Raw genomic sequence first — 9,814 nt, 5'->3', positions numbered from 1 at the left:
GATTCCTGCGGGCTATGCTCGTGTCTTGGTTGATGAGGTGGTGGACCCATATTCGGAGCTAGAGCTTGACTATCCTGGAGGTGACGATGAGTGCTTTCTCGGAGACGCCAAACATCGTATCATCCTATGGAAAAAGGATTGCATCATCTTTCGAAGGCCACCGACACCGTGTCGGCCGACTCCTGGTCGAAGTCCGCCACCGAGTCAGCAGTCTCCCGCTCCTGCAAGTCCACCAAGTCTGGCAAAGTGTCAGGCCACTCCTCCTCCATGTCCGGCAAAGTGTCAGGCCAGTCCTCCTCCTCCAAGTCCGCCACAGCGTCAGACGTCCACTCCTCCTCCAAGTCCGGCACAACCTCAGGCCACTCCTCCTCCAAGTCCGGCACAGCTTCAGGCGGCCACTCCTCCTCGTCCAACTCAGCCCCGTCAGCCGTCTCCGCCGCCTCAGCAATCATAGAAGAGACACCCCACAGCTATGGTGCGTAGCGGTACGAGTCGAGGTAGTACAGGAAGTACAGGCAGAGGCAAGCGATATAAATATGGTCCAAGCCTCACGCCTCTTCCGCAGAGGGCTTATGACAGGTCCGAGGAGGAAATCGCAGCCATATCGAAGTCCGAGGTGGAAGCCCATTTTGCACCGAAACCGCCACCGCTGCCAAGGGAGAAAGTGCCTGAGAAAACGATTGACCACTTCATTCATATGGCTCAACCACCAGCTCCCAAGCCTGTTGACACAGACTATGAGTGCCACATCAGGAAGTTAAATCGAGCACGTCTACATAAGGAGGCAAGCTCGGGATCGAGCAAACAAGAAGCAGCTGTCAAAAAATGCGGGAAAACCATTCCCCAGCTGGGAGAACAGGCGGCACTATCGATCCCCTCGCTTGTTGTGCCAACAACACGTGACATTACGCGCGCCCAATATTATTGTGGGCAAACAGTTTACGTTCCTGAGGTGGGCAATGTGGTAATAACGGAGGAGCATATAATGCAGGCTAAAGTTCTCAAAATCACTGTTGGACAACTCCTCGAGATCGAGCCCATGCCTGTGCTTAGAGAGGATGAAATAGAACGGAAATTTGTCCGGGGCCAACCTTTGGTCGAGCCAGACAAGGTCAAGAACCTCCCAACGATAATGTATGAATTGCATCAATGGTACATGAACATTACCAAGATTTCTGATCGATTGTCCCTCATGGTGAATGTCAAGAAGGAGCATTACTACCATGAGAAAGTTGTGTCCGTTGAGTATTCTGAACTGTTTCAGTTATACAATCAAGACGCACTCGACAAATCTATCGTCAGTTGCTATTGTCTGTAACTGATTTCTTTCCGTAATTTAAGTCTTAAGCTAGCTGTAGTGATCCTTTTGATCAATCATTACCTGTAATTATCCTCACTATATTCTTTTCTGTGGTATTATATGCAGGATGAAGATGTATGAAATGAGAAAAGGTGGACGCTATGGCATTGGGTTCATTGACCCAAACACCGTTAATGAATACAGATGGAAAATAGATGCACGTCATCAAAAGGCCGTAGAGGACAGCATGCTAGAGTTCTTGAAGCGCCTCAAATACAATGAAGATATACTACTTCCTTACAACTTCCAGTGAGTCACACTGTCTTGTACTACAAATTCTCTGTTTTTGCCTACTAGCTAGCTACATGTTTTTGCTTACATATGCCCTCTTAATTAAGACATGCAAACGTGTGTGCATGCAGATATCACTGGGTCTTGTGTATCATTAAAGTTGACGCCGGAACAGTTGAAATACTGGACTCACTACTCAAAGAAAAAACTGACTATAACATCTTGTTTGGGATAGTCAACAGGTAATTTCAATCATTATTAACTATATATCTCGGCCTATTTAGTTCGTCATTTCATGATATGAACTATTTAATAACCCCTTTATTCATTTTCTTTGTCGGCGGGCAGGGCTTGGGCAAGGTTCATCAGCGTCACGGAAGGCGAATGGAAAGAAAAGCTTAAATGGGGAAGACCCAAGGTAGGTAATTAAGTAGTACTAGCTAGCTAGCTAGCTGCCATCTCTTTAATTATCATGCTTGATTAATTATTATCTGATCAAATTCCATTCTCGTAAAGGCCCTGAAGCAGGCGCAGGGGACTGATCTGTGTGCATTCTGCGTTTGCGAGAACATTCGCATGATGGCGTCCGAAAGGAGCAGATCTCAAAGACAGGAATGGGTACGCTTGTCAAAACACTATTCACAATTTTTACACCATTATAGATATCTAGTCACACAACTAATACACATGCATATTAATCTCCTTCTTAATAGTTCGGAGAGGTGCGGCAGAAGCTCCTAGAAACGGAGCGCGTAGAAGCACTTCAAGAGGAAATAGCGGGATTTTTGCTCGACCAGGTCATAAATCCGAAGGGAGAATACTATTACCCGCTACCGCCCTCATGAAAACCACTTCCAATTGTCATCGTGCTCTGAAGGCACCAATTAGGCTAATGCCACTGGCTCCGAAGGCAACATGCATATGTAGGAGAAATTGTATATAGCTATACATGTGTGTATGTGTGAATTAATTAATATGATGGTTTGTGAGACATTAATTGATGATATATATATGCATGATTGGTTCTACTAGAAATTCTATTTATATATATATATATATATATATATATATATATATATATGCATAACGTGTACAATGTGTAGTATCGTAAAATACCAGCAAACGAAAAAGAATTAAAATGGAAACACAAAATTAAATGAAAAAGAAATCATAAAACTAAAAAAACCCAAACCTTATAGTACCGGTTGGTCTTACCAATCGGTACTAAAGGGCTCCAGGCCCCTGGAGCAGGCTCGTGCCACGTGGTTTCCCTTTAGCACCGGTTCATGCTGAACCGGTACTAAAGGGGGGGCCTTTAGTGCCCACACTTTAGTGCCGGTTATGGAACCGGCACTAAAGGGCCTTACGAACCGGTGCTATTGCCCGGTTCTGCACTAGTGTAGTATGATAGTAATGGTAACAGTGGCAAAAGTAAAGATAGCAGTTTTGTAATAGTTGTAACAGTAGCAACGGAAAAGTAAATAAGCGAAGCACAATATGTGAAAAGCTCGTAGGCATTGGATCATTGATGGATAATTATGTCGGATGCGAGTCCTCATGTAATAGCTATAACATAGGGTGACACACAACTAGCTCCAGTTCATCAATGTAATGTAGGCATGTATTCCGAATATAGTCATAGGTGCTTATGGAAAAGAACTTGCATGACATCTTCTGTCCTACCCTCCCGTGGCAGCGGGGTCGTAGTGGAAACTAAGGGATATTAAGGCCTCCTTTTTAATAGAGTACCGGACCAAAGCATTAACACATAGTGAATACATGAACTCCTCAAACTACGGTCATCACCGAGAAGTATCCCGATCATTGTCACTTCTGGGTTGTCGGATCATAACACATAATAGGTGACTATAGACTTGCAAGATAGGATCAAGAACTCACATATATTAATGAAAACATAATAGGTTCAGATCTGAAATCATGGCACTCGGGCCCTAGTGACAACCATTAAGCATAGCAAAGTCATAGCAACATCAATCTCAGAACATAGTGGATACTAGGGATCAAACCCTAACAAAACTAACTTGATTACATGGTAAATCTCATCCAACCCATCACCGTCCAGCAAGCCTACAATGGAATTACTCACGCATGGCGGTGAGCATCATGAAATTGGTGATGGAGGATGGTTGATGATGACGACAGTGACGAATCGCCCTCTCCGGAGCCCCGAACGGACTCCAGATCATCCCTCCCAAGAGAGATTAGGGCTTGTTGGCGGCTCCGTATCGTAAAACGCGATGAAACTTTCTCTCCGATTTTATTCTCCGTGGAATGGAATATATAGAGTTGGAGTTGAGGTCGGTGGAGCATCAGGGGGCCCACGAGACAGGAGGGCACGCCCAGGGGGAGGGGGCGCACCCCCCACCCTCGTGGATAGGGTGTGGGCCCCCATGGCCTTGATTCTTTCACCAGTATTTTTTATATTTTCCAAAAGTTATCTCCGTGGATTTTCAGGTCATTCCGAGAACTTTTGTTTTCTGCACAATAAACAACACCATGGCAGCTCTGCTGAAAACACGTCAGTCTGGGTTAGTTTCATGCAAATCATGCAACTTAGAGTCCAAAACAAGGGTAGAAGTGTTTGGAAAAGTAGATATGTTGGAGATGTATCAACTGGCTCCACCGCATAGACATCTCTGACTGCATGCTTGCGCTCCCTCTTGGGGATATAGGTGGCGTATATCATGTTTAGCGTTTTAACTTTGGGGGGGGGGGACTTCTTCTGTCCTCCTGTGTTTGGTGGCTGGGGCTCCACGTCATCGTTATCGCTTTGCGACTCCTTTTCCTTGTTCTCGACATTTAACTTGCCGGCCTGTTTGGAGACCCAACACTCTCTATTGGTATGATTGGCTAGTTTACCAGGAGTGCCGTGGATTTGACATGGACGATCAAGTATGCGGTCCAGACTGGACGGGCCCGGATTGTTTCTCTTAAATGGCTTCTTCCGCTGACCGGACTTAGAGCCACTGAATCCGGCGTTGACCACCGTGTCTTTGGTGTTTTCACCGTTGTTTCGACGCTTATGTCTGTTACGTCGGGGCTTGCCCTTGCTGTTTGTGGCTTCAGAAGTGTCAGGTTCACTTGTATTGTTATTGCTATAGGCTAGCCAGCTATCTTCGCCCACACAAAAGCGGGTCATGAGTGCCGTAAGGGCTGACATGGACTTTGGTTTTTCCTTGCCGAGGTGTCTGGCCATCCATTCGTCGCGGATGTTGTGCTTAAAGGCCGCTAGGGCTTCGGCGTCTAGACAGTCGATGATCTGGCTCTTTTTAGTTAAGAACCTAGTCCAGAATTTCCTGGCTGACTCTCCGGGCTGTTGGATTATGTGACTTAGGTCATCGGAATCCGAAGGTCGGACATACGTGCCTTGGAAGTTGTCGAGGAAGGCGTCCTCCAAGTCCTCCCAGCTACCGATGGAGTTTTCGAGCACACTATTCCACCAGTACCTAGCTGGTCCCTTAAGTTTGAGCGGGAGGTATTTGATGGCGTGAAGATCATCACCGCGGGCCATATGAATATGGAGAAGAAAGTCCTCAATCCATACTGCGAGGTCTGTTGTGCCATCATATGATTCGATGTTCATGGGTTTAAACCCTTTTGGGAAATCATGTCCGGTTACTTCATCAGTGAAGCAAAGGGGGTGTGTGGTGCCTCTATATCGGGCCAAGTCGTGATGTAGCTCGCATGGAGTTCCTTTGTGGTTTTCGGCCTGGACGTGGTTATGTTTGTCACGTTCAGCTAGATGGCCATCGTTGTGCATCGGGGCACGCCCCCACGATCCATAGATCGATCTTGTCTGACCTGCTCTATTTTCCAAGTCATGCCGCAGGTCATGTGTATATCCCCGAGCTATTGTATTTCTGTTTGTTCGGTGAGGTAGTGCGGGCTGGTGTTCGGCTCGAGGTGCTGCTTTGTTCGGGCCACGTGGTGGTCGGTCAGCCGCATTATGCCTTGGTAGGACGGGCTCCGTCGCCTCGTCAACAAACTGTGGTAACAGTTTGCCCTTCGGGTAACTTTTTGTTGGGCGCTCGAGGCCATATTCCTTGGCTGCCAGGACATCTGTCCATCTTTTGTTGAGCAGATCTTGATCAGCTTGAAGTTGCTGTTGCTTCTGTTTCAAGATCCTTGCAGTGGCTATTAGTCACTGCTTAAAGCGCTCCTGCTCGACGGGCTCCTCAGGCACGATAAAGTCTTCGTCGCCGGGGCTGACCTCGTCCTCGGAGAGCGGAACGTAATTACTGTCCTCCGCATCCTCATTTGCGGCCTGTTTATCAGGGCTAGCTTGCCCATATTCCCGTTCATCCTGTTTAGAGGTTGGCTCAACGGGGTCTTCATTGTCTTCGGTGTTGTCCGGAGTATTGTTTTCTCCTGTGATGGTCTTGCTGTTTTTACTATGGCGTGGCTTAGAGTGGCGCCGCTGACGTTGGTGCTTTGGCTGTATCTCAGGAGGTTTATCCTCGACTGGCTTGTCATTGTCACTATTTTTTTCCTTGGGTGTATCCACCATGTATATGTCGTATGAGGAGGTGGTTGTCCAACGCCCTGTAGGCGGTGGTTCCAGCTCGTCGTCCATACCGTCGATGTCGTCGGGGTCGTAACCAAGCATGTCGCTTAAGTCATCAACAGTGGCTATAAAGTTGGTGGTGGGTGGGAAACAAAGTTCTTCTCGCCTGCTTCCCATTCGAGCCAGACATAGTTCGGCCGAGGGTCCTCTGACAGGGAGAGGGATTTCAATGAGTTTAACACATCACCTAGAGGTGAGTGCTGGAAGATGTCCGCGGAGCTGCACTTCAAGATCGGCGCCCAATCAGGTTAGATGGACGTGGATGCACGCCGTCCGGAACCTATGGCCGGAGATGAGTCCGAGGTTCCAGTGACACAAGCCCCTCCCGATGTTGGGTTTGTGTGCGGCTCGAGCGCCGCTGAGTCTGTGGCTTCCGTGGTGGGGTTAAGCTTCCCGTCTTCGAACGACGTGATCCGCTCCGGATCTAGGGCCAGAGCGGTTACATGCGCTATCTCCTGAGCGCGGCCAGATGACAGATTTAGGTCATGCTCATCGTGGTGGCAGGGGACAGCCGTCATGGGCTCAAATTCGTCGAAGATGAAGACTCCGCAAATATCAGCCACAAAATTCAGGCTTCCAAATCTGACCTGATGGCAAGGGGCGTAGCTATCGATCTGCTCTAGATGGCCAAGCGAGTTGGCCCGCAGTGCGAAGGCGCCGAATATGAAGATCTGTCTAGGGAGGAAGATCTCTCCCTGGACTGTGTTGTTGTAGATGATTGATGGAGCCATCAAGCCTTCTGGTGACGACGCAACAGAACTCTCAATGAAAGCACCAATGTCGGTGTCAAAACCGACGGATCTCGAGTAGAGGGTCCCGAACTATGCGTCTAAGGCTAATGGTAACAGGAGGCGGGGGACACAATGTTTACCCAGGTTCGGGCCCTCTCTATGGAGGTAATACCCTACTTCCTGCTTGATTGATCTTGATGAATATGAGTATTACAAGAGTTGATCTACCACGAGATCGTAATGGCTAAACCCTAGAAGTCTAGCCTATGAGATTATGATTGTTGTCCTACGGACTAAACCCTCCGGTTTATATAGACACCGGAGGGGCCTAGGGTTACACAAAGTCAGTTACAGAGAAAGGAATCTACATATCCAAATCGCCAAGCTTGCCTCCCACGCAAAGGAGAGTCCCATCCGGACACGGGAAGAAGTATTCTATGGTGTATCTTCATAGCCCAACAGTCCGGCTATCCGAGGACCCCTTAATCCAGGACTCCCTCAGCCGCCACCGAGGGAGCGATGCCATGGAGGAAGTGGTCGGTGACGCCGCTGTGGATGGAGCCACGCTGTGTCGGCATGGGACCGAACGCCGTCAGCATAGTGAGATCGAAACAAGAAGAAAATGCGGCTATTAGTGTACAACCTCTTTGGTGGCGCCGATTAGACCGCACCTTCATCCGAGGAAACGGTTATTATGTGAGTTGCAAACACTACACATTACCACAAATTCAAATAAAATGTGAGATTGTTGGATATTTAGTTGTGTCGGATATCGGGTTCCGGAAAAACCCTTAAGGTTCAAACTCTGCGGTGCGCACGAAGATCTTCTCCCTACTGATCCATGCCCCAAAACCTCGCCATGAATCTAAGCTACACGATGAACAACACAAGGGACACAAGGTTTATACTGGTTCGGGCCATCGTTGTGGTGTAATACCCTAATCCAGTGTGTGGTGTGGTGGATTGCCTCTAGGGCTGATGATGAATAGTATAGAGGAAGAACAGCCTCGCGAGGGGTGTTATTGTGGTGGTGTGCTTGGAGAGGAATTGCTTCACCTCCGTTGGCTCTAGGTGAGATCCAAATGCCTTCTACTGTGGTGGCTATCTCTATTTATAGAGGCCCTGTCCTCTTCCCAAATATTGAGTGGGATGGGAGCCAACAACGGCCATTTTGAAGGGGGACAACTAGTACAAGCTATCCTAACTAAAGGTGGTCTTCGACTGCCAAAGGCACTAGCGATAATGCCGTCTTGGGCTCCATGATGATCTCCATCCTGCCGTCCTGCTTGTCTTGGTCTCGTTGCACCGATATGGAAACCTTTGCTTGATGCCTCGGTACTCTGCGCCTGCGCTTGCCCCCTTTGCACCAAAGAGGAAACGAGGACACTACGCTGGCTGGAGCCCACCTGGTCTCGATCGTCATGGCTTGCGTCACGAGCACCTCGCGAGGTACTCCTCGCCTTGATCTCTCCGCCTCCTCGCGAGCCTGCCTGGTGAGACCACCCCTGAGGAAGCCATGTGTCATCCGCCCCGCGAGGCTTGGGCCCTCGCGAGGATCTTGAACCTGGGTCGATGAAGATGGGTCGTACTGGGCCACTGCTTGAGCCACGCCGCAGGCCGCAGGTAGGCAAGTCTGGGGACCCCCGTTCCCAGAACGCCGACAGTATCCCCCAGGCCCAAGGCGCGCTCGGACTTGGCTTAGCAGCGAAGCCAAAGGGCAAGTGCGGAGCGCCGCGGGCCCCAACAGCCTACGGCCTTGGTCGCCGCGTGGTGGTTGATTGGACGTGGGCGTATCTGCTTCCCCACACTCACCCAATATCCGCCCAGCTAGGCGGCCATGAAGCTTTACACAGTTATTCCCCTTTGCTTCCCGGGTGCTTCCTGTTCCCCCTTCTCCCTCGAGCCTCTGTTCCCGCTTCCAATCTGACTTGAGCTCTGCCCCCTCTGTCGCTATGGCGCCAACTAGAAAAGAGAAGGGGAAGAAGCACGTGTCCTCATCTAGCCAGTCTCCGACAATCGAGCCCGCCGTCGGCCAGTCGCTGGTGCTCAATCTGGAGGCCTTGGAGAAGATCCGCACCGCACTCACCTCCAACTTGAATGAGTGCGGAAGGACGACGGTTTGTCCTGTGTCTCATGCCTTTGTCGACAGGATTGTCACAAAGGTTCGGTTCTCCATCGACGCCCTGTGGGCTGGCCTAGTTCCTCCTTTCTCCGCCTTTTTCAATGCGGTGCTTTCCCATTATCAGATCCATATGATGCATCTTGATCCCCAATCCATTACCCTTCTTGCTATATTTGCCTTTGTCTGTGAAGCCATGGTGGGCATTGCTCCTTCCAATGCCCTCCTGCGCCACTTCTTCTCCCTGCGCCTGACCGACCCATTGCAGTGCTTGGGGTGCGTGAGCTTCCAGGCCGTGGCAGAAACCGCCGCCTCGCACTACCAAAAAAAGACACATCCATGACATTTTGGGCCGAACGAAATTTTTTCTGTCATACATATGACACTTCTATGACAATAATTGTGACAAAACCCGGTATCATCATAGATGTGGTGGGCTCCTACTTCTATGACAAAAAATCATGACAGAAAATGGGCTTTTTGTCGCAGCTACATGACATTCTTTGGGCCGTCCAAGATGGAAAAAACCGTGGTAGAAGCGAGGGCGAGGAAAATTTTGGGGAGTTCCCGGTTAAGGTGGGCGGTCGGGGGCCGAGCGATGCGTGTTTCTCTCGTACATGTACGCACGTGTGTGCGAGGCGCTGGCCTTAACTGAACCCGAGTGAGGCATTGGGCTCTAAACGAACCCGAGAAATTGCACTGCAGGCTACACGTTACTGAACCCGAGCGATCGATCGATGGTTGTTAACTGAACCTGGTCGAGCGATTCCTTCGCTACTGCTGCTAAC

This window comes from Triticum dicoccoides, chromosome 1B, assembly GCF_002162155.2.
Source record: "Triticum dicoccoides isolate Atlit2015 ecotype Zavitan chromosome 1B, WEW_v2.0, whole genome shotgun sequence".
Classification (NCBI taxonomy): Eukaryota; Viridiplantae; Streptophyta; class Magnoliopsida; order Poales; family Poaceae; genus Triticum; species Triticum dicoccoides.
This window is presented reverse-complemented; position numbering follows the sequence as displayed.